Raw genomic sequence first — 23,987 nt, forward strand, 5'->3', positions numbered from 1 at the left:
TCCTAGCTGATAATGTTGTTATTTTTTTCACGTTTCAGGTCAGACTCTCTATAAAATAAGAAGTAAAATGTACACACACACTTAAAAACATTATAAAGTACAACAGTAAAGAAAGATGTTCAAATCATGGCTTTAAACCCCCATTAAAAAAATAGGGAAAAGGTCATTTTCAAAGGTCAACGTGACTAAACAAACTAGGAAATATCACCTTGTACCTGGAAAGCAAATCCACATTTCATGGCTTTAAGTTTTTCCATGACATTCACATTCCAAAGTCAGTTTTCAATAAAAACACCATTAACGTACCATTATTAAAAATGTAGAGTTTAATATATAGATCTATTTATTTCTGACATTCTGGTTAGGATTGCAGTTCGGCTTCACAGTACACACTGTGTGTGTACATGTATGTGTGTACATGTATGTGTGTACGTGTATGTGTGTATATGTATGTGTGGGTGTGTGGGTGTGTGTGTGTTTGTTTCACTTCATATGCTAAGCACGGAATGAAAGGGCTCATTTTGTCTAGTATGAAGAGGCTGCATATCCACATTGGGCACTCCTCACATCACTCCCACACAGGCCCTTCCAAAACAGGGGTGTCCAAAGTGGGGCTGCTAAAAATTTGGTACAATTGAAAATGTCCCACACAAGAAGCTTGAGCCCCGCCTACATTGTTGTAGATCTTAGCATGAATAGGAGATGGTAAGTAAATCACCTACAAAAAAAAGTAATATTTTTTTTCCGCAAATGTAACCTAGGGGGTTAAAATCAGAAAAATATATAAATCACTGTATTTTGTTAAAAAAAAAAAAGATAATTTTTTTACAATAATGTTAGACCTCTATTTTGTCACCTTCATTCGCTGCCATTGAGAGTTACTATAAACCAAATATCCATTGCAAAAAAGAGCCTTGACCATTTTTACAGTTTGACAGATCAAATTGGTTTTGACGTCTCTTACCGTCAATGGCAGCCAATGAGTTAATTAAAAAAAGTTTTGGGGAAAAAAATGGACCCCCCTGTTCTAAAAGGTGACCCCGATTGACCTCGCCATTCCCAAACATGCCCGCAAAAGTCAGAAAACCTTCCAAAGAAATATCAATATCTCTGCTTTTCACATATTTCCGCCCTTAAATGAAAACATGACACGGCCCAGCAGCGTCAAAAAGTTCAGCTAGAAAAGCGAACAAGCTTAAGGGAGGAATAAAGCTCTGCAAAACAACAATATTTGTGCCACGTTGTGTAAGAGCAGCCCGTTTGTGACAAATATGATTGCATGCAGAAGACGCACCAAAGCAATAACCACTTCCTCATAATCTTCATACATGTGGGCAGGTGGCCTGGCCTATTATCATAAATCATATTTCCAAATGAGTCACATTCAGTCAGCCTAGCAGGTCCCAAAAATATCAAAATTAATGAATACCAACAAAAAAAAAGTGAGTGCACTTGCAATGTTGCATATTATCAACCACAACGACTTAGAGGATAAATATGATCCGCAAAATTTTCAATAAGACACAAAAACATCACTTTTACACACACGCCCCAGTTAATAAATAAATAAATATAAATGAAAGCAGCATTTCTTTATCCTGATTGGTCGTGGCTGGCACTTCTTTGGTGCAATAAATCATTATAGGCTAGTTTACCAAAGTTCTATTGTTACGCTGTTTTATGATTTTATATAATTTCCAAAAGCCTGATATGAAATAATCAGGTTTTAATGTGAATTTCCTGACCATCAATCAGTTTGAAAAACACATTTGGGAATTTTCTTGGAAACATCACCCAAAAAATATACATTTTTTTTCACTGGGACACAAAATTGATGTTAACACGCACCAAAATACGGACTTAAAATTAACTGAAAACTTTCCACTTTTAGAAAAAAGTGGAAAAGTTACAACAGTAATTGCACTTAAGAACTTTTGAGCCCCCCAAAAAATCTCAAGTCTAATTTAACTGCCCATGTCATAGTGAAAAATCAATAAAATTTTACATTTTGACAGATGGAATTTTTTTCGACGTCTCTTACCATCAATGGCAGCCAATGAGTTAATTAAAAAAAACTTTTTTCTTGCCGCTTTCAGAGCCCATTTGTCAAATCCACACTCAACTTATCATGGATACATAAATAAATCATCATTTTTGTTCCCCATGGGACAAAAATAAGCTCACTTTATGGACAAGTGATAAATACCAGCACGTATACATTATATACATATGGTGAGATACAGCTTTAACGTATAGATTTTTCCTCTCCGATTTATACACATCTATTTATGTACACTCTCGCTCGTTGTATTTACACGCGGGGCGGGGGGTGCCGGAGAACTCATTGGCGGGCGACGGGTTAAAACTAAGGCTGAAGCGCTTGAACGAGGTTACCCCAACATGAAAAGCGTTTTTTTTAAAGAAATTGATCCCCAAAATTGGACTCGTCGATACTTTCCGAACGTCAAAAAGTAGAAAATGTGAAAGAATATTTCGAGCAGGGGTGTCCGAACAAACGAGGAAAATATTATAAAATACGGCCCACACAAGAGGCTTAAATTCAGTTAAGAGTAAGTTGCAGTTCTCGGCTTTGCCAGTAGGTGGAGCATGTCACTTAAATGGTGCTTCTCCATTAGCTTAAGAGTCAAAAATAAAATGTCATTTAACATGAATATGTTAATGTTCATTAATCTCTTCTGTAATGTGTACTTATTAAATAAATAAATCTCAAACTTGACTGCATTTTGAAGCAAATGTCGAAAAATGAATAGGATTTTAGATTTTATTTTTGTTTTTTTTTCAATTTGGCCCTCAGAGAAAAAAGTTTGGACACCCCTGAATTCAAATTCCTCAAATAGTGGCGAAATTGAAAATATGAAAATCGATATTGTAATGCTAAAATAGAAGCAAAAATAATAATGCGTTAGCTGTAAAATGTCATCAAGGTAAGAAAAAAAAGCCCTTGTCAAATTCAATATTCTCCTCTAAAAACTAGGCTTTCTGCAAAGATGACTTGATATCCATAAAGCTAACATTTAAAATAAAATAAAAAAATGATAGACTGGCTGCCACCCATCTTTTAACCTGAAACGTAAATATACATTCTTCCGTATTTCACCGCATTTTTTACAGCGACTATTTGAGGAAATCAACGTTGACGAAACCCTGTAAAGCAAATCCGTGTTAGGCGTACTGAGCGCGATATCATAATCATAATCATCCAACGATATCGCATTTAAGGCAAATTAAACAAAGAAAAATCATCGCAAAAAGCAAAACCGCAAACAAGATCAATAAATAAGAAGTGATCAATAATCGAATCTTTCATTCTAAAGGCATTGGTTTGTCCTGTGTGGCATTTTGGTGTTCTTTTAGTTTTCTTATAATAATAATTATTATTATCATCATTTCGACTCAATCGCTCAACCGGATTGGACGTCTATTGACGTCAAGGGTCGGCCTACGACGACGATTGGCGACATCATAGAGTGGTCGCCAGCCGCTCCTCCTCGCCCGACGGCGGCGGCGGCGAATCCGACCTCCTGCAGGGGGCGCCGCTGAATTCGTCGATGAGGCTGTCCAGATTGACATTGATCGACGGGATTTCGTAATTGAAGATATCTAAAACGTGACGGGCGGATGGCGGGTGAATGAACGACAAGTAGGACAACGAGGATGGCCGGGAATGCACAAAAAAAAAATGGAAGAGAGCACAAGTGTTATTTTTGGGACATCGGGTTTGTCTCCAATGGTCGTTTGATGACACGTTGGACGACAAATGGGCGATAAAATGTATTTTGGGGGTCTTTGTGTGTGTCTACATTACGTCGTCGAAGGAAATACGTCACGGCCGTTCGACAAAACCGACCACAGACGCAAACAAACAATGGCGGACAAAGGCACAGAAAATAAACAAACTATCGGACATGAAGAAATCAGGCTTAAAAATGTTCGTTCCGGTCGATTAAAATCCCCAAAAAGTCATATTTGTGTAATTTGAGTATCGGAATTAATACAAATTGTGTATTAAACTAAACGACAATGATATGTGAATGAGTTAAGATGAATAATTGTTTTGTTTTTAAGACGGGTGGTTAAAAATGTAGGTATTTTCCGGACTATAAGGCGCACTTTTTTCAAAATCTTTGGTTGGGCCTGTGAATATTCAAATGTGTCTTGTTTTTTTTCCCTTTCTGACAGTTTTTTTAGGCTATAGTTAAACTATTGTTAACAAATATGGCTCTTTATCCTGTTGTTCTTAATTTTACTATTGTTACTTTAATGTATTTTTGTTCTTGGTTTGTGATATTAAAAAATGCCTTGATGCATTGTGCATTCTATGGCTAGTGCAACAATTAAGGTAGCTATTAAAATACATTGATTGATTTTCAAGATTTAAAAATAAATGTGTACATAGTATTATATTAAATTAATCCTATGAATTGAATAGTGGCTCATTGTTAAAAGGAACAATATCATAATTTACAACCACAGTTAAGCGGCGAGAGACGTCCAATCCTGGAAGGAATGGCCACGAATGACCCTACGCTAGCAAGGCCTGTGATTGGCGGGCGGCTCGGTTGACTGGACGACCATTCGCAGCCAGCTCTTTTGTGCGTATTAATACTTTTGTCCATACTGTGTATCGTGACCGGACGATTGGTCGCCCGGGTGAATATAATTTTGATAGCTGGTTTCAACAGTAAACTCTCTGTCATGTTGTCAAACGTCCGGCGACCAAGCGTCCGGCGACCAAACGTCCGGGCGACCAAACGTGCGGGCGACCAAACGTGCGGGCGACCAAACGTGCGGGCGACCAAACGTGCGGGCGACCAAACGTGCGGGCGGCCAAACGTGCGGGCGGCCAAACGTCCGGGCGGCCAAACGTCCGGGCGGCCAAACGTCCGGCGACCAAACGTCCGGCGACCAAACGTCCGGGCGACCAAACGTCCGGCGACCAAACGTCCGGGCGACCAAGCGTCCGGGCGACCAAACGTCCGGGCGACCAAACGTCCGGGCGACCAAACGTCCGGGCGACCAAACGTCCGGGCGACCAAACGTCCGGGCGACCAAACGTCCGGGCGACCAAACGTCCGGGCGACCAAACGTCCTGCGACCAAACGTCCGAGTACCACTGTGTATTGCATTCGTTTTAAGGATGTCACATTCAAGAAATGTGTGTGTGCGTGTGCTAAACTCGGTCGGCGTCGCCGCCGCCGGAGAGCGCCACGGCCAGTCTGAGCGACGGTCGCTGCAGCGCCACCTGTGTCTGCTGTTTACCTGTATACGCGCTGTCCCCCGGGGGCGGTCCGTCGGCGAGGCCTTGCTCCGGGATCCGGGACGCCGGGACCTGGACCAGGGGGACGCCGGGCGGCTGAGGCGGCGGCAGGCTGGGCCTCTGCCTGGGCTTGGGGGCCGGCCGGGACTTGCCCAGCGTGCCCGTCAGCGAGGGCGGCGACGAAAGGCCGTGGGGGGGCCCCAGGGGGGTCTGCCCGGGGGACGGCGGGGGGGCCGCACATCAGTCCGTAAGGAGAGGGCGTGCTGGGCGGGGTCGGGGACAGGCTGACCGGCGACGGCTGGCCGCCGGAGTGCTCGGACTGACAGTACGGAACTTTGGGGGGCACTGGGGCCAATTTTTTGGAACCTGGGGAGCAAAGTTTGCACCGTCTTAGCATAACGATCGCGGAAAATAACAGATTTGCCGGCGCGGTGACCCGATTGGTAAGCCGGTGGGTTTTCTCCGGGTACTCCGGTTTCCTCCGACATCCCAAAAACACGCATGCTAGGCTAACCGAAGAGTCCGAATTGTCAGAATTGTTCCTAGCTATGGTTGGCCGTCTCTCTCTTTGTGTCCTGCGATTGGCTGGCAACCCTTTCCCCGCCCGGCAAAGGCTCCGGCACCCCCGTTTGAATGCCAAAATGAATGAAAATGTGGAAACTGACCTTTCCGCAGCGCGTGCGGGCTGTGCTCTGTGGAATGGGGGCACTGGCTGCTGCCTTGCGGACTGCAGGTAGGGGGCACTGTTGGACTTGCCACTTGGATGCCTTTATGGCCCATGACGGGCGAAAGCTCTTTACTACTCCTCAAAGAACTAAAAAAAAAGACAGGAACAGAAGGAGATCAGCGTTTTCATTTCATGATCTGTGGGGGGTGGATTTTTGACATTAGCATGCCAATATATTATATTAAAAACATGTAGGAGCTGTTCAAAATTCCAAAATAAAAAGTCTCCAATGAAAAACATCAATCGGATTCGGCAAAGAGATATTGCTTAGTATTCATTCATTCATTTTCCACACTGCTTAGCCCTGTCAAGGTCACGGGGTGCTGGAGCCTATCCCTAATACCCCCTAAACTGGTCAGCAGAGAAAGACAACCATTGGTACTCACACCGCCACCGAGTAAACACCCACCTCAGACACTCACACTAGTGTCCCTAATAAATTGACTAAAGCGGACTTACACCGTTGTTGCCCGCCCACTTTTTAACTCATTGTCTGCCACGAACAGCAACGTCCGCCCGGATAGCGGTGAGCCTTCCGCAAAGCCAAAGTTCGTACCCTGCCCTGACAAATAATGTAACTACATTACGTCGAGATCGTTTTAAGCTGAAGGAAGTGTCCATAGTGAATGTGTATGTTGATGTTTTTAATATGTACTGTGCTGTGTTAGAAAAAACAAACAAACAAAAATCAGGTGTCTTCCTTTTGGGGGAGTTTTCTCCTGATTGTATGGAATTTCCTATTCGGTGTTCCGGTTGGGGAAGTGGAAATGGTAATAAATACATATGTTTTTGGAGAGCCATATGTATTTATGGTCTGACTAGCCACGTGTGAAGTCCGGGGGTCAACGGAGAGGTTACAGTGTGCCCAGAGCGCTGACGGCGGGGACGAGGAAAGCCAGGGGAAAAGCGAGCGGGTGAGGCGAGAGGAAGGAAGAGGGGGAGAAAGGAGCGAAGGAAGGATGGGGGGAGGGGAGAAAGGAAGAAAGGAAGAAAGGGAAGAGGGCGGGGAGGGAGGAAGAAACAAAAGAAGGACGAAAGGTAGGAAGGAAGGAAGGGAGAGAGGGAGGGAAGGAGGAGGGAGGGAAGGATGGAGGGAAGGATGGAAGGAAGAAAGGGAAGAAGGCAGGGAGGGAGGGAAGGTTGGATGAAGGAAGAAAGGGAGGAAGGTCAGGTCTATGGAGGAAAGAAGGAAGGAAGGAAAGGAGGGAGGGAAGAAAGGAAGAAATGGAAGAAGGCAGGGAGGGAAGGAAGGTTGGATGGAAGGAAGGACAGAAGAAAGGGAGGGAGGTTAGGTCTATGGAGGAAGGAAGGAAGGAAGGAAGGAAGGAAGGAAGGGAGGGAAGAAAGGGAAGGAAAGGAAGAAGGCAGGTTGGATGGAAGGAAGGACAGAAGAAAGAGGGCTAGGAAGGGAGGGAGGTCAGGTCTATGGAGGAAGGAAGGAAGGAAGGAAGGAAGGAAGGAAGGAAGGGAGGAAGGAAGGGAGGGAGGAAGGAGGGAAGGAAGGATGGAGAGAAGGGAGAAAGAAAGAAGGCAGGGAGGGAAGGAAGATAAGATGGAAGGAAGGACAGAAGAAAGGGAGCTAGGAAGGGAGGGAGGAAAGAACAAAAGAAGGACAAAAGGAAGGAAGGGAAGTAGGGAGCTCAAGGAGGAAGGAAGAAAGGTCAGGGAGGAAGGCAGGATGCCGCTCGCCGTCAGGTGTGTCATACTTACCTAGTCAGCCTGGGGAGTCCTCTGTCTCTGGCGCACGGGCAGGCGGCCCACGGCGGGGGCGCCGAAGAAGGGAGGCTAGGGGGGTTGCCCGGGGGCTGCTCGTGGCGCCCCGCCATTTTCACGTACAGCGCCGAAGCGTTCGCGTCGAGCGGGAGAGCGTGCGACGCGTCGCCGGGCGGGCTAGGCTTGGGGAAGTGCAGGCAGCTGGGCTTGGGGTTGGAATTGATGTCGAGCGAGGAAGAGGAGGAGGAGGAGGAAGAGGAGGAGGAGGAGGCGGGTGGCGCCGGCAGTGGCAGCGGGGTCGGGGGGGCGAAACCCGAGCGCCGCTGCGGGGCCGGCGGCGAGGCCGGCGGCTGCGACTCCGGACCCGGCGCCACCGGCCGGGCGCAGGGGGTAAAGGGCTTGGGGTAAAAGAGATGGTGGTGGTGGGCGCCATGGGCGCCGGCCGGGTAAGGAGGGGGCGGACGCTCCTCCCCCGGGGGCGGCGGGCCGTGACAGCCGTCCGCCCGATTGGCCCACGCCGCCGAGCTGGGGACATCGAGAGAATAGACAGCACAAAAGACACGCCGCTCGTGACTGAATCCAGGAGATGGCGCCGCGAGCCGTGCGGGTGAGCGGGCAAAGCGGGCCGCCGAGTGGGCGAAAAGGACAAAACAAAGAGACTTCCGGGAGGGCCGGCGCCGACAAAAGCCGGCGGAAGGCAAAATTAGACACACAAGCGCAAAGAAAGTGCGAAAACGAGCGAGCGAGCGAGCGGCTCTCATTCATTCGTTCCACGATTGGTCGACGGCGTCACGCACTCACCCTCAAAAAACCCACGCTAGCCTGCCAGAGTGCCGCACAAACGGACACGAGCCAACGGAAAAAAAGTAGCTGTGAGAGCGAAGCTGCGTTGATGTGAAGACGGTGGCGCCTTGACTTAAGAGTGACATGAATCCCCCAGGCACTCATAACACAAAACAGCATCACTTTAAATCCAAATAATTCCAAATAAAATGGATGGTTCCCACAAAATAGCAACATTACAATAATAGCATTACGGTAATGTTTAGCGCCGGTAACCCAAACATCACCAGCTCTTAAGTCAAAGCACCACCGTTAGCATGCGTGAAAAATCCCGTGACTTCCCCCCCGCTTACGGACCACTCGGCGAGGGTCGTGAAAGCGCAAGAGATGATGACGATGATGACGTGTGAGAGGAAGAACGGGTCAAAGCGGCAACGCCGTGGGTCTTACCTCGTCCTCTCCACGGGCGGCGGCGTGGCAACCGGCTCGGCGGCGAACTCCCCGGCGTGCTCGGCGGCGACCAGCGACTCGGCGGGCGCCGAGGAGACGCCCGGCGGGGTGGAGCAGGTCTTCCGGGCCAGCGTGGACGAACCCTTGCGGGACACCCAGGACGTGTCCATCACTCGCACGCCCATGCTGGAAACACACACGGCGGGGAAAGGTGAGCAAAATGGGAAATGTCGATCCGGGGCGGAATGGAGATGCGGGTGAGGGAGGGGGGAGAGACCACGGTACGATACCTTTGGATTTTCCTAATGCTGCGTTAGTAAGGGGGGAACAACAGGGAGATGATGTCAGTCACTTGCTTCATTTACATACATGAATCGACAATTGGACCCATGCAAATGACGTGTTACTTCCACGAGTCAATTTAGCATGATAATGTTGGCCTCACAGCTCCGGGGTCCTGGGTTCGAATCCAGGTCGGTCCACCTGTGTGGAGTTTGCATGTTGTTCCCGGGCCTGCGTGGGTTTCCTCCGGGTACTCCGGTTTCCTCCCACATTTCAACAGGCTAGCTGTTAAATTGCCCCTAGCTATGAGTGATTGGTTGTTTGTCTCCTCCTGCCTTGTGATTGGCTGGCCACCGATTCAGGGTGTCCCCCACCTCGTGCCGGAAAATCAGCTGGGATAGGCTCCAGCACCCCCGCAACGCTTGTGAGGATGAAGCGGTTCAGAAAATTAATGAATTAAATTATGATTGGCGGTCCAGCTGAATTGATTGAAATAAAATTCAATATTGCTCAAAATCTGCATCAAAATGCCCTTTTTTGTTGAATATTTCACAAAAAATTTAAGCATTTTTTCCATTTTTTGGGGACCGTATTTTGACCGATTGCGGCCAGCCCTCCCGGTCCAAACGGATGGGACGTCCATCGCCGTTAACGGCGGGAGGCCATTTCCCCCCCCGGTTATTTTGGCTGTATGTGGTGTCGCTAGACTGCCAAGGAGGAGGAGAGAAATATTTAATGAGCAAAGCAGGCAACGAGCGGCCACCTCGACGGGGCTGCGTTGCCATGGAGACGGAGGGTGTCATTCATGCGTGCATCCCGGCCAGATGGGTGCTGTTAAAATGTGGGTGTTTGGGAACGGGGGGAAGGGGGGGATGGCGTTGGCATGTACCCAAACGGGTAGAACAGGTGACAGAAGCAAGGTGGTGTAAATGAGACACCTGGAGTGATCTGGTTTTTTTTTTTTAGGTTTTGTTTTTGATGCGCGTGGGCGTCGTCATTACCCATCTTTCTTGTAGAACTCCAGCATCATGTTGTCCGTGGCAACGCTGAGGGGGCGTCGACTCTGGTCGTGGTGCGGCGGCTTGCGTTCCGACTGCTCCACGTCGGGGGAAGGCATGGAGCTGTAGTTGGAGTTGTGGTTGCTGTGGACGGGGCTGCCGTAGCTGCCGGTCAGGTTGAATTCCATCTCTGGGTGGATGGGGGGGGGGGGAGGGGGCAGATGGGGGCGGCCATGTTAAGTCAGATAAACACGAAAATAGTCTCAAGTGAGTTCAGTTACAAGCAATTGAATTTCTTAGTCATCTTTGCCATGGATTTTTTTTTTGAATTTATAATTTATGCCTGCCCGTAGAAGCAGTACTCTATAGTATTTTGTTCTATTTGGAAACCAAAAAACACAAGCTATTCCTGTTTTATCAAAATGAATGAGTATAAAACGGCAAGTTGCTGCCATCTGCTGGTCTTTGTGTGTCAGTGAATTTGTTTACAAACTGGAAATTCACAGTGATGCTTCCCCATTCACAAATATTACTGACGAAGATTATTTTTCACATTTTAATTCTTGAATTTTAATTTTATTCTATTTAGTGTGTATTTTTATTTATGTTAACACTGCAAATAAGAGTTCAAACATAAACCAAATAAATTTAAAATAAATAAAAGTTGCAGATAACGCTACATAAAGCTAGCTATACCTATTGTAAAAAGCATCGTCATTTGGGCATAAAAAAAATTAATAAATGTAAACGTGCTTTCAAAGCCGAAAAATACGGAATCGTTTTTTTTGCGAGAACGGCGAACGCACCTCCGGGGAAGAACCAGTCGGCGTGTTGGATGATGGGCTCGATGATTCCGACGATCTGCAGCGACAACGTGGTCATCATCTCCGTCATGTCCCTGGCGAGAAGGGCCGCGCGGTCAGCGCTCCGGCGTCCGATTCCCTGCTAGCCGTGGCTAACCGGCTACGTACGGCTCGGTGTGCGTCCACAGTAAATTGGGGCCGAGGACGATGGCCATGTTCCCGGGCGACATCTTGTTGGCGTCCTGGAAATCGCTCAGCTTGGCTAAGAACTTGACCAGGTATCTGCGGCGTTCAAAGGGTTAGGGTTAGCGCTAGCTAGCTAATCCCCCAAACCGAGGCGCAATGTTGCCCCAAAAAATGCCGGGAGGCGATTTACCTGAAGTTGTTTAAATTGTCTACGGGCAGTTTCTCACACGCCGCCATTAACGCTTGAAGCCTCTTGTCCATATCTGGAACGCTGCGAAAAGGCGCCATTTGGGATTTTAGCTGTTAGCCGTCGAACCTTACGCTGGGAAAAGATGCCGTTCGGCCACTCACTTGGACGCCTGGATCCATTCGTCGTAGAGCTCCATCGTCATCAGCGGTTCGGGGAGTTCGCGGAGGTACGATTTCAGAGCGCCTGCGGGCCAGAGAGGTATCGTCGAAAAAAAACACGAGTATTACATCTATAACGGCCACCGAGGGAGATATTTTAGCGGCGCAGGGCACATTTTCATATGCTTTATTTATCTTAAGACACTAATAAATAATTTTTAAGTGTTTAGTTGGTAGTTGTGTGAGGACGATGGAAGGAATGAGAGAATTTACATATAAAGTACACTTCTACTTACGAAATTTTCAAGTTACGAAAAAAATCTTGGAACCAATTAATTTCGTAAGGAGAGGTACGACTGTAGTTCATTTTTAATAGGATGCTAAAACACGAATTAGAAAATTTACATATAAAGTACACCTCTACTTACGAAATTTTCAAGTTACGAAAAAAATCTTGGAACCAATGAATTTCGTAAGTAGAAGTACGACTGTAGTTCATGCTAAAATACAAGTGAAATCAGGAATACTCAGATATAAACAATTATTCCCCCCTTTTGTTGTTTTTAAATCCGGCTCAAATCTAAATCGATCGAAAAGCAAAAGATAATAATTATAAATAAGCCATTTTGGTAAGTAAAATGTCTTTCATTTAACGAATTCAAATGATGTATCTTTCCCAGAATAGATATCAAATAAGATCCGCCCCCCTCATTCACTTCCATATCTGCGGGTGTTGGGAATATTTTAAATTACGGAGGGGGGAAAAAAGCCTATTCCAAAAGAATGCAGAGCGGCTTTCGTCGCTATGGAGATGACGCTCGGTGTCGGCGTAGGCGTTAACCTGCGATGGCGTGCGGGTCGCACGAATACTCTTGCACGTCCAGAACGCCGCAGTCCAGCGAGGCTTTCAGTTTTTTCAGTTTGGAGGCCGACGGCGCCACTCGGAAGAGGCCCTGCGCACAGTCCGCACAAATAAGAACAATAGGAATAAATAAATACATCAATTCTTTCTTCCTAAGGTCCCATGAAGAAATGCTCTCATATTACGGGGATTAAGTTTAATTAAAAATACAATTTAAATTTTAACTTAAAAATTAAATTGAAACTTCAAAATTTGTATTTAAATTTAAAAACAAAAATGAAAATTTCAAAAACAAAAATTTAAGAATGTAAAATTAAAATTAAATTAAAATGAAAATTGGGGGGTTTACAGGGATTAAATATAATTAAAAATACAATTTAAAATTAAAATTTGAATTTAAAAAAATTAAATTGAAAATTCAACATTTTAATTCAAATTTAAAAAGAAAAAAGAAAATTGAAAAATGAAAATTCAACAAATAAAATGTAAAAATAAAAAATAAAAAATTTAAATTTTGTCATGGGTAGACTTGCAAAAAGTCATTTGTTTAGGGCCAAAAAATTGAATTGAATGCTTTTATTGTCACTAAACAAGTATATGGAGATTTAAAGCTTTACCACAAAGTGCACAAATAACAACAACAAATACATAATCAATAAATAATAACAATAACTAATAGCTAATCAATAAATAGTTTCAGCAGGGAATATTTTGTTGCCCTTTGACCTCAAATTGGAGTATGAGTTTGCCGTTGGCAACAATATAGAAAAAAATATAATTTTTGATGAATATCATTCCAATGATGAGCGAAATGTAATGTGAGAATGGGCGGAGCTTGCTTGCTTGCTTGCTTGCGTACCTCCTCCTGCATGCCGCACTCCAGCAGCATGGTGACACAGGCTTCGATGGGGAAGGCGATCTCCCTGCCGCTAATGTTCAGGTGCTCCTCCAGGGATTTCCCGTAGGACGGTTTCTCCACCCACGCCTCTGCAATGCGGACGGAGACGCGTCAACGCTCGCTTCCCTCCTTTGCAAATGCTGTGACTTACTAACCACCAGGGAAATTATCCATTTCTCACTTTGCTAACATACATTTTTCTTTTTTTAAACGCTGTGTCAGGATGGAGAAAAAAAAAACGTTACACGTGGACCTTGTTTTGTGTCGGTTAACTGAATCAAGGTACTTTTTGTCGACAGAGACGTTAAACAAGTTGTGTACAAGAGTAAAGTCGGTCATTTGAAAAAATAAAAGCAAGATTATGTACCAGCAAAATGCTGCCAGGCTAAAAGTAGGGAGACTACAATCTTACATATATATGTTCATTAACAATATATTATATATGCATATTTCTTTGTGTAAGACATTTATTTATGTATTAATTTATTTTATTTAAGTCTACAATGTATTTTTCTGTCTGTTTTTACCATTAAGTGAATTTGAATAAAGTTTAATCTCTAATCTAATCTAACAAGAATATGTTCATGAATATGTGTTGTGTCTTATTAACTAAATCAAACACAAACTTGACTAAATTTGGGTCACTGAAAAAGGAAAAATAGGGTCAAAAAGTGTCCATTTTTTCAGATTCAGTATATGGGTGAAATTCTAATACGACACTTGACGTCACTTTAATTTTTGTGTGATTTTGACCAAATCCTGACGTCCTGATTTCCAGATCCCGGAACTACGTTGATGTTTTTTCCAGTAAGAAAATTTAAACATGAAATATCTTGAATACCTGCACTAAAATCTTGAATTCACCGCTACAAGAACAATTGAGCTATTTTAAGAAAAATCTCTGAATCAGACATTTTCAGTCCAATCTGGTGAAAACCTGAAGCCTAATTGGTCTATTTAAATCGGCGGGGGGCACATTCCATTTTTATGAGGCATTTGTTTGACAGAATCAGGCTCGATGCTCACCTTGATGTGCTTTAATTTGCGGCAGGACGCCGTTAAGAAACTCCAAAGATTTCCTGTGATATTCCGCTTGCGTTTCTATGAGCTGCGAAGGGATTCAACAAAAGAAAACAAAACAAACAAACAAACTAAACACAACCGTTATCATCCAAGCGGAGGCAACGCGCCACGTTCTACTCACCGTCTGGAAGTAATTTGCATAGTCTAATTCTTTGGCCACAAAGCTGTACATATCTGCAGACAGCTGGTCCTGAGAGAAAAAAAAACGAGAAAAGACGCACAAAAAAACGCGGGTTAAAAAGGTCCTTTGGAAGAAACGGGGGGAGGGTGGGTGAGTCCGAACCCTGCAGATCTCCATCCGGGTGGCCGCCTCCTCCATTTCTTCTCGGAGGGAATCCGACTTGGTGCCAGGCTGAAGGCTGCTCGGGTGGTTGGACGATTTGGACGACTGCTGGTATCTGGAGGACGTTAGAGAAATACATTTTTTTTTAAACAGCGATACACTGGCCTCGACTCTAGACCAGACATTGCCTTGAAATCGAAAAACGCCAAGTTAGGATCACAGCGATCGATCTATAAATATATTATATCCATCTGAACTTTCATCTTTTTGCTGTTTGCGATCGATTGGACTTTGCTGAGTTACAATCTATGAGTTGATAATGAGTTGGATTTATTTAATGAGGGACAGCACATATTAATGGACATATTCATATTCATGTTAATGAACATGTACAGTAATACCTCGACATACGAGCAATTTGAGATACGAGTAAAATTTTGTGCAAATATTTATCTTGAGATACAAGACACATTTTTATATACGAGCAACTCCCTCGTGTAATGTCTCTACGAGCACTGGGCGGAGCCGTGCAATTTTTTCAGTGTTTTTCCCCCCGTTAGTCAGTGCGAATGGCGGAGCTTGTTCGCTAATACGAGAGGAGTATATACTACTTCTCGTTGGCAAGTGGTCGTGCGTTATCTTATTATAAGGACATTTGTTTGCATCATTTGGGGAATATTTTGAAGGGAATACAAAAGCAAACAACCCTCGATAGGTTGCATCTGAAAGTCAGGGTGGAGGCGGGGCCAATAGAGCCAACCCGGGAGAAGAAAGGTATCAAAATGTAAAACAAAATTAGAATTAAGTTTAGTGTAACGTTAGCTTAAACTTATTTTTGAGTGTGTCTACACTGTAATCCAAGTTCATTTAAATTTGTTTATGTTACGAGCGCATTGCCGTGCAAAAATGTTTGCTCCAAACATTCGATCAGACACGCCAATCGACAGGTTAATAACGGGTTCGCTTTTTGGGCTTTACCTTGTCCGAGATGAGTCCATGTCCAAAACCAGTTTGGCTAAGTGCTTTCTTTGCTTCTGTATATTGGGAATGTCCACCTGGGAAAAAGATGTGCTGGTTAGAATGGAAAACCAGTGGGTGAAATGCGAGCAACTCTGCAGCGAGCGCACCTCAGCTAGCACGTAAAGCGGCTCCACCACGTCTCGCTCGATCTGGAACTCAAAATCGATGAGCTCCTGGGCCAACTTCTCCTCCGTCTCCCCGCACATTTTCAGCATTTTTCTGTGGAGACCAATCGAGTCGGATCAAACGACAGTACAGCTTGAAAAGGATGACTTATACAGTAATACCTTGAGATATGAGCATATCGCGTTCCGGGACCGAGCTCGTATGTCAATTCACTCGTATCTCAAATACATTTTTCCTATATAAAATAACTAAATACAAATTGATCCCATCAAAAATGAACTATTGTGTCATTGAATTTAGTCTTAAATTCCTTCCATTTTGAATCATACAATGTAATTTTCAGAGAGAAAAATAAATATGAATATAACAAGATTAAAATAGAACTATTACAAAGGTAAAATCAAAATATGATGAACGTAATCGTATGTGATTCCTGCTGATAAAAATGTGATGGGAATGACTATTTTTAATATAGGCGACATAGTTTTACATTAAAATATTTTCAGATGGTGGCGTCCTTTGAGATTTTTTCAATGCTAAAAGTGTACCGCAGCTCAAAAAAGGTTGGGAATCTAGTGGTTATGATCTGCAATAAAATGTGATATTAGACAGTACTGTATGGAGTTCTTACCGTCAAAATAGACGTTGTGACACTAAATAACAACAGAAATGTAATTATTAATTTAATTAAAAATTCGTCTCGTATCTCAAATTTCTCTTATGTCAAGGTATTACTGTATATGACATATATGGACTCCCTGGAATAATAATCGTGCGATAATGACGTCGGTGGGCGTACCCCAAGAGGGAGTCGTCTCCCAGTATGGCCGCTCCCTCCACCATGCATTGTGCCAGAATGCTAAGCGGTAGCTTTTTCTGCTAAGGACGAGGAAAAACACGAGTTATAATTGGCGGACAAATTCAGGATTTGGGATTATAGTGGCGGGGTCCTCACAGAGGGCGATTTGACCGATTTCTTCTCCACCTCGGCCCCCTGTTGACCCTGCAGGCACGCCGTCAGCTTCTTGTGCGTGCTGTGCGTCACTTGCTTGACCAGGTCCAGGCGCTTCTCCACCTGCAAAGGGCGTGCTTTCAAAAAATGGCGCGGACGGGGGTGCCGACGCGGCGCTCCTTACCTGCAGGAGGTCCTCGCTCAACACTTCTGTTTTCTCAGCCCTGAAAACAGAACAGTCAAGAATTTTACTTGTTTTACGTGAATGTATCGGTCAATTAACTTGGCTTGCCCGACCGCCTCACAGCTCTGAGATCGAGGGTTCGATCCCCGGTGGGTTCCGTGGAGTTCCCATGTTCTCCCCAAGCCTGCGTGGGTTTTCCCCCAGTACTTTGATTCCAAAAATATGCTCCGATTTCCGGCCACATTCCAAAAATATGCATGCTAGGCTAGGCTAATTGTATGCTAAACTGTCCTTAATTGAGAGCGCAAATGTTTTTTTGTCTGGACAACAGTGCAAAGTTTGTTGATGTGTTACCCGCTTTTGAATGTTGTTTATTGCAATACAACTGTACTACTTTACGATGCAATACGCGGTAAGAAAATTAACTTTAATTTGAGCTATAGCTAAGTTAGCATGACTGATAGGAAGCTCTATTTTTTACAGCGCAAAGCCCCAAAATGGGTGACTCAACCCATAGAAAGACCGCTTTGGTCACTGCGGGAAATGCGTGAGAACACAAAATGACGCCAGATTGCTGTGACAAAGAGCGGGAGACCAAAATAAACAACAAAAAGTTGGCAGCCCGATTAAGGGGGATTGTTCCAAGAGCCCCCCAAAAACCGGAGCTATCATCCAGGAAAAAAACATGGAGAATTTCATCCAACAAATATGAGGCTTTACGTAACACATATACTTGGGTGAGGTCCGGTTTTCGAACGGTCCCGACCTGGACTTTCCCGAAGGCGCGTCGGAGCCGTTTAATGAGCGCGACTTTCAATCTCGGCGTGCTGATTCCAATTAGGAAACGGGTAAAGCATCCCGTTCCAACAATTAACGTTCCGGGAGAGTGTTTGTCTTTGGTTATTGGAAGTGAGAAGCGCCTCGGTCCAAGAAGCGCAACGAGTCCTGCGAGGAAAGCAAACATGTGGGATCAGCGTGTGTGCTCATTATTAGCGCCGACCATCTGCCACTTAGCCGACGCCCCCCTCCTTCGCCAACCCTACCCCTTCCATGTTCATGCATTACAATTCCATTCCGAGCGCGATAAACGGAAAATCTACGAGCAAATTAGCCGGCATGATTTTCGCTCAGGCGGCACGGTGTCCTAGTGGTTGCCGCGCCGGCCTCACAGTTCTGGGGTCGAGTGTTCGATGCCAGGTTCGGACGTTATTGTGGGGAATTTGCATGTTCCTCCCTGGAGATGCATGGGTTTTTTACGGTTACCCCGGTTTCCTCACACATGCACAAAAAGGCGCATGCTAGGCTAATTGTATGCTAAGTGGTTGCTAGGGTATGAGTGTGAGCATTCCGAGTCACTGTAAGAAATCTCCAAGGAGCATCGGAGCTTTATAACACTTGTTATGTAAGAATTGTCTCTCTGTAAATTACAGTTGGTCAGCTGCCTGTGCTCAGCCCCCGCAGGGGTGTTCACACTTTGGCAAAATGCGCATAATAATTCACATGCAGTGCTGCTTGTTAGCGACTTGTTCCCGTTTTAACTTCTTGACGAACCAGAGAGGCTCTAAAAATGCAGCTTTAGTATATTAAAAAATGACGATAACTTGGGCAAGAATCAAAATGAGGAAACATCCTCTTAACAGTTATAACGTCTTTAATTATATTTTATAAATCCACTTATTGATTGCCACTGATGGCAAAAGACATTTATGGAAGAAAAGAAAATCTAAAGCGGGTTAGTTCTTTAGATTTATGTGATGACTGTATTTATGCGGATGGAAAGCTAACTTTTTATGGTAAAATATTGTTAATTTTATTCTGCGCCCCTTTTGAATTTTAAATAAAGCTCTACGGAATACATTTTCCACTGAGGTTCATTTCTTGAAGGAATTTAAATAGGGAGTTCGTTTAATATCACGCTGTAAAAAGTGCCGTATTTTTTATATGAACAGCCTGAAATTTTTTCCCATTTTTTGGTGAAAATTGAATGGCCGTCCCGGTCTCCCCAAATGCTTTCCAATCACGTCCCACCGGGCTTTTCTTTGTCAACGAGGAATGAAATGACAATACAGCCATCTTGAATACAATCCTATCTAAGAAGTATATAAAAAATTTAGCTCGTCAATGTAGGTCAGCGCTTCTCTTGCGTTCGGGCTCCAAGCGGCCACCAATTTACTCCTCGGCTTCGAGGGGATGGGGGGCAGTGGAGCAGAATGACGGCCCTGGGCCTCAGCAGGGTTCCACAGCCCCGGGGTGGCGACTGGCGTGAGATGGGAACGCCAGGAAAGCCAACAAAAATGCAAAAATGGGAAAAAAAAGAAAAAAAACGGAGAAGGGATTCGCCACAACCGAAACAGGAAAAGACACTTTAACGTATCTGTATGTCAAAAATAGGTCACGGTTCTTTTTCTACACAGGAAGCATTGAGATCTCCAGATAGAAGCGCTACATGCTAGCAAACAACAAGCAATCTCTGCTGCTAAATTTTATGCTAATGGTGTCCTTCAATTCACGAATTTCCACTCAAAGTCATAAGTGTGTTCATTAGCCACTTCATTAAAAAACATTTGTGGATCGGTTATTTAAATTAGCCTAGCGTGAATGTTTTTGGGATGTGGGAGGAAGCCTGAGTACCCAGAGAAAACCCACACAGGCCCGGGGAAAACATGCAAACTGCAGCGGGGATTGAACCCTCGATCTCAAAAGTGTAAGGCGGACTTGCTAACCACTCACGCTAAATTTTAATTAAAACGACAAGTTAGCAGAAGGTGAAATGTTCCTCCATTGATAGGAAATAACGGAAAGGCACTGTTTAAGTGACTAACTCCATCTTGTGGTCAAGCTGAGAAATACAGGCTGAATTTAAGCTTCTTTTCTGGGCCAGATTGAACGATAATGTCATGCCATGCCAATTAAAAGCAGGCAGTGGGTGTTCATTGGACAGCCGTGCCAAAACGATTGGACTCTGAAGCCAAAGTTCTTTCTTTCAATTGGATTTCGGAGCCAACAAGTCAGCTTCGACACCTGCGACTCGCATCGTTTGTGAGCGGCTTAAATTGTGTGCCGAGACCAAATCAGAAGCTCCGACGAGAGGCGCCATCTGCCCCGCTCTTCTCACTTTGCCTCTTTTTCCTTTACAAGTATTTTCTCGCATATTAGCCGCCTACGCGTGTAAGCCATACCCTTAAAATTGCCTTTAAATGGTTGAATTTGACAATTTCTCTCGTATAAGCCGCCCCCCGATTCACCATTTTCACCTCCATATTCATGGTTTCAATAGGAGTACAAATGTGTTACTTTGAAGGGAAAATCTTAAGAAAAATCATCCCACATGCTATTTTTGAGATACTGTATAAATTGATATTCCTAAAATGTGTTGCCTGCATGTAGACAAATTAAAAAAGGAAGTCATGTGAGCAGTACAACCAGTCCATAGCAGTCTAGTTTCTCATCTCAAGGTAAAATGGCGGCGCAAGTGAGTTTTTTCACCTTTTTTGCAAGATACGGTTTATCTTTTTTCTTGAATTTCCTTCAAAATAAATTTTCATAAGCGTTTTATCTGCTTATCTTTTCTCTACTTTAAAATAAGTGATCGTATCGGCCGCATTGTCTTGCGTTATGGCGTTTTGAGTCTAATTTGTGCGCATATAAGCCGTACCCTCGATTCAGTCATCGTTTTTTTAGCGACAAATACGGCGTTCATGCGAGGAAATACGGTAATAGGAGAAATATTTCTAAATATTTAAAGCAAAGTAGAACAATGCAGCATATTTGATACCTCAGCAAATGCAAGCTACGCTCACGTTAGCTGTCGGCGAGCGTATGCTCCGTCGGAGTGTGACACACTTGCTTGGCGAGAGGTGGGAAGGCAGGCAAGGACAGTTTACATAACAGCGCATTGTGGATGCTATTAAAATAGCCCAGAGTGCACATACAGAGGGTCTGGGAATTTGAAAAAGCATCTGTTTTATCTTTTTTGTACCCCCTGTGTCTCATTCTTGCGAAAAAACGACATTGAAAACGTTTATAGAAGGGCCTCAACGCCTCTTTTTAGTGTAAAACTTGAGATTAGATGTGAGCTTTATCACAATGTTGCTACCAAACATCGATCTAAAGTCCCACAATCCCAAGTTTTAAATACTAATTAAATGATAGAATCACGTCAAAAAATAAATGACCAAGACTCAGGCAGCTCCATAATTATTGAAATAGCGCAATTCAATTAACATTTGCAACGGTTGGCCTCTGCATAGTTGAAACCAATAAGGCTGGGAATATGACTTATGACTGAGTGGAAGACGGTAGTCAAGATTGGTTGTCTCACGGCTCGTTTGGACAGTGTTGGAGCAATTTCCTACATAACAGGTAGTATTACAATTTTTTTTCCCCGATTAAAAAAAGTGGATGAAAAAGTCGAGGTTCTGCTATATGACTACTGGTAAAGATTCTGGCTCCCTACACAAAACGAAATGTGATTATAACTGGGTTTTGTGCTTTTTGGGGGTTTATTTTACAAAAAAAAGTCCAATCTACCGAATTTAGTCAAGAACCCCCACCATTGGTTTCGACTATGCAGAGGCAAACCGTGGCAAAAGTTCATTTAATTGCGCAATTTCAATAAAACCAATCTAGCGACGTGGTTCGAGGATACCACGAGACACTTAAGTAGGGCGGCGAGTTGGAATTGGAGAAATGGTGTCAACTCTTAGGCTAGCCTAGTTGGAGGGCAAAAATAACTTGGCGGCTTTTAAAGAAAGCGCGAGGAGGAGCCATGGGAGACGAACCGTCAAAAGCCTGTTCTAGTCAACGGTTCATCGCCAGATGACAAGAACCAATCAACTTGATCAATGGTGCGACTCGTATTATTGTCTTTTAAGCTTCGTAAAAGCTAACGTCAGGAAGCCAAGACGGCGAGGAGCTGGAATTGGACCGACTATCGCGCGTGGACGCGCCTCCCGTGGCGTGGCGTGGAGCCAGGGTCACGTGACGCGGCGGATGTTGCCTGGGGTCTCGGAGATGCTGACGAAGCACACCTGATGCCTTCTGACGTGATGCCTTCGATATCCCTGACTCGCCAGTCTGAAGGAAATTCACTGGCTTAAATTATTCCATTTTGTTTTTTTAAACTGTGACACCTTTTTGGTGAAACACAGTATTGCGGTTTATCCTCGTCACAGCCCTAACGTGGATCACGCACCGAGCGCCATTGGGGGTGCTACGAAAGAGTTCCTGAAACTCGTACCGATGGTGCGCCGCCGTGCAACAAAATCAAAAATACATTTTTTGCGGGGTGCAGGCCCCAAGAATTTCCCACTTGGACCTCCAAGTGACAAACGCCATTGCTGATGTAGGCCACAATTGTGTACCAAATGTTAATCTTGCGCCCTACTAGACACCAAATGAGGCGTCCAACTATGAGGAGGCCAGGTCATCAAGGGGTTAAGTTATTTTTATATGTATATTCCTTGAGTTATGACTTCAAAAGTCGCAAGTCACCGTCATAAACGCTGAGCCACACTTGCTGATTGAAAAAAATTCTTAATGGAGGGGCCCAGAATGGCGTTTGTGGGAGAGCGGTCGCCATCGGTTCTCCACTTTAGCGTTCGATTGAACACCGGCGCTGGACTGACGCAGGAGAAGTCGACCTTCAGGAACGCTGCCGTCCCGCCCACGCATGCAGGGCGGCGGGATGGCGGCGCTTCCCCTCCAAACAGCTGACGGCCTCATGAAAACATGCATCGGCCGTAACGTATAAGACGCAGGCGGCGTCAAACGCGAGTAAGATGCGTGGGGGTGGACTAACCCACCTCCCACACGCTGCGGTAGCACTTTCAATTCCGGAGGTGCACGTGCAAAAATTGCATTTAAAAAAACAAAAAAACAATTTTCCCCAAAGATGGGGAAGATATTTTTTTAAAGGGGGGACTGGGGGTTTGGGCCCCCTGCAGAATGGCGTTGACGATCTGCGCACGCCCCTGCTTGCTTCTTACCTTCCCACCGTTTGGTTGGCGAGCTGCCTCATCCGATTGAATTGCTTCTTCATCTTGAATCGTCCCCCGGTCAACGCCCACTAGTCCGCATGAGTGCAGCCCGTCAAAAGGGATGCGGAAAAAAAGAGCAGCGGCGGCGTCGGCACGCAAATCCAAAGACGTCGTTAGGCGTCCTCATCGCCGCTCCAAACTCGCGCTCGGCCGTGCAAAAAAGGCAAAGGATGCCGAAGCTGCACCGACCGCCGCACAGAGAAAGAAAGAGCGAGCCAGCGAGCCAGCGAGCGAGCGCCAGTGCATTGTGGGAAATGGAGTCGAGAACGAGAGAGCGAGCTCATCATTTTCTACTTAAAAAAGGGACATGTTTTGAAAAATTTGGACTTTGAGTACCTCGTAAATCGTTAAAAATGATCAATATGCTACTATTGTGTAGATTAGCTTGGTTTAGAATATTCCGGGTTTTGAATTAAAATAGACATAAATGAAATCAATGGTCCTAATTGAAATTCATTTAAAAGCTTGTTATCTTGTCTGGCAGTTCCATATCATTTTCATACATTTTAAACACATTAATTTTGATTAAAAAACTATTCAATAAAGATCTCATTTTTGTAAAGAAAACATAAAACAACATCTACTTTAAAATTGAAGGTTTAAGTAGAGTTCAGGGTGATACATTACTAAGGCTAGTGTCGCCCCCTATCAAAGTTAGTGTGACATTGCACCCCCACTCACATTGCCCACTAAAAATCAGTACTAAAAATAACACATAAAAACAATTGCTTACCTTTGACGTGCTGCTGATGACCGTATCTTAACATAATAATCATAATCTTATGATCATCTCTGATTGACAGCATTTAGAGCTGACTCGAATTATTCTGTCCAGAAGAGGGCAGTGTTGTCGTGGAAAATCTTCTTTATATTTGACTTGGGATGAGCTGCAAAAAGAATAGATTGCAAGTTAATATCCTACAATATTTGAAGAATCAATTTTGCTTCATATGCCAATTTAGAATGACTGAGT

General features: G+C 44.5%; 1 pseudogene across 1 annotated transcript; it reads right to left on the reverse strand.

Annotated features, from left to right (window-relative positions):
• Positions 1–308: 308 nt before the first annotated feature.
• LOC144088432 (rho GTPase-activating protein 44-like) lies at positions 309–23,213 on the reverse strand (annotated as a pseudogene). Its single transcript, XR_013304885.1, has 23 exons — positions 22,964–23,213; positions 16,977–17,016; positions 16,796–16,915; positions 16,640–16,716; positions 15,822–15,933; positions 15,673–15,749; positions 14,695–14,809; positions 14,533–14,601; positions 14,355–14,436; positions 13,290–13,417; positions 12,410–12,521; positions 11,572–11,653; positions 11,411–11,491; positions 11,203–11,316; positions 11,038–11,129; positions 10,235–10,421; positions 9,242–9,259; positions 8,952–9,137; positions 8,512–8,520; positions 7,716–8,243; positions 5,944–6,092; positions 5,281–5,644; positions 309–3,621 (listed from the first exon to the last, which is right to left on the reverse strand). The product of XR_013304885.1 is annotated as a rho GTPase-activating protein 44-like (transcript).
• Between the last annotated feature and the right edge of the window lie 774 nt (positions 23,214–23,987).

The sequence above is a fragment of the Stigmatopora argus genome, chromosome 14 (assembly GCF_051989625.1).
Source record: "Stigmatopora argus isolate UIUO_Sarg chromosome 14, RoL_Sarg_1.0, whole genome shotgun sequence".
Taxonomy (NCBI): Eukaryota; Metazoa; Chordata; class Actinopteri; order Syngnathiformes; family Syngnathidae; genus Stigmatopora; species Stigmatopora argus.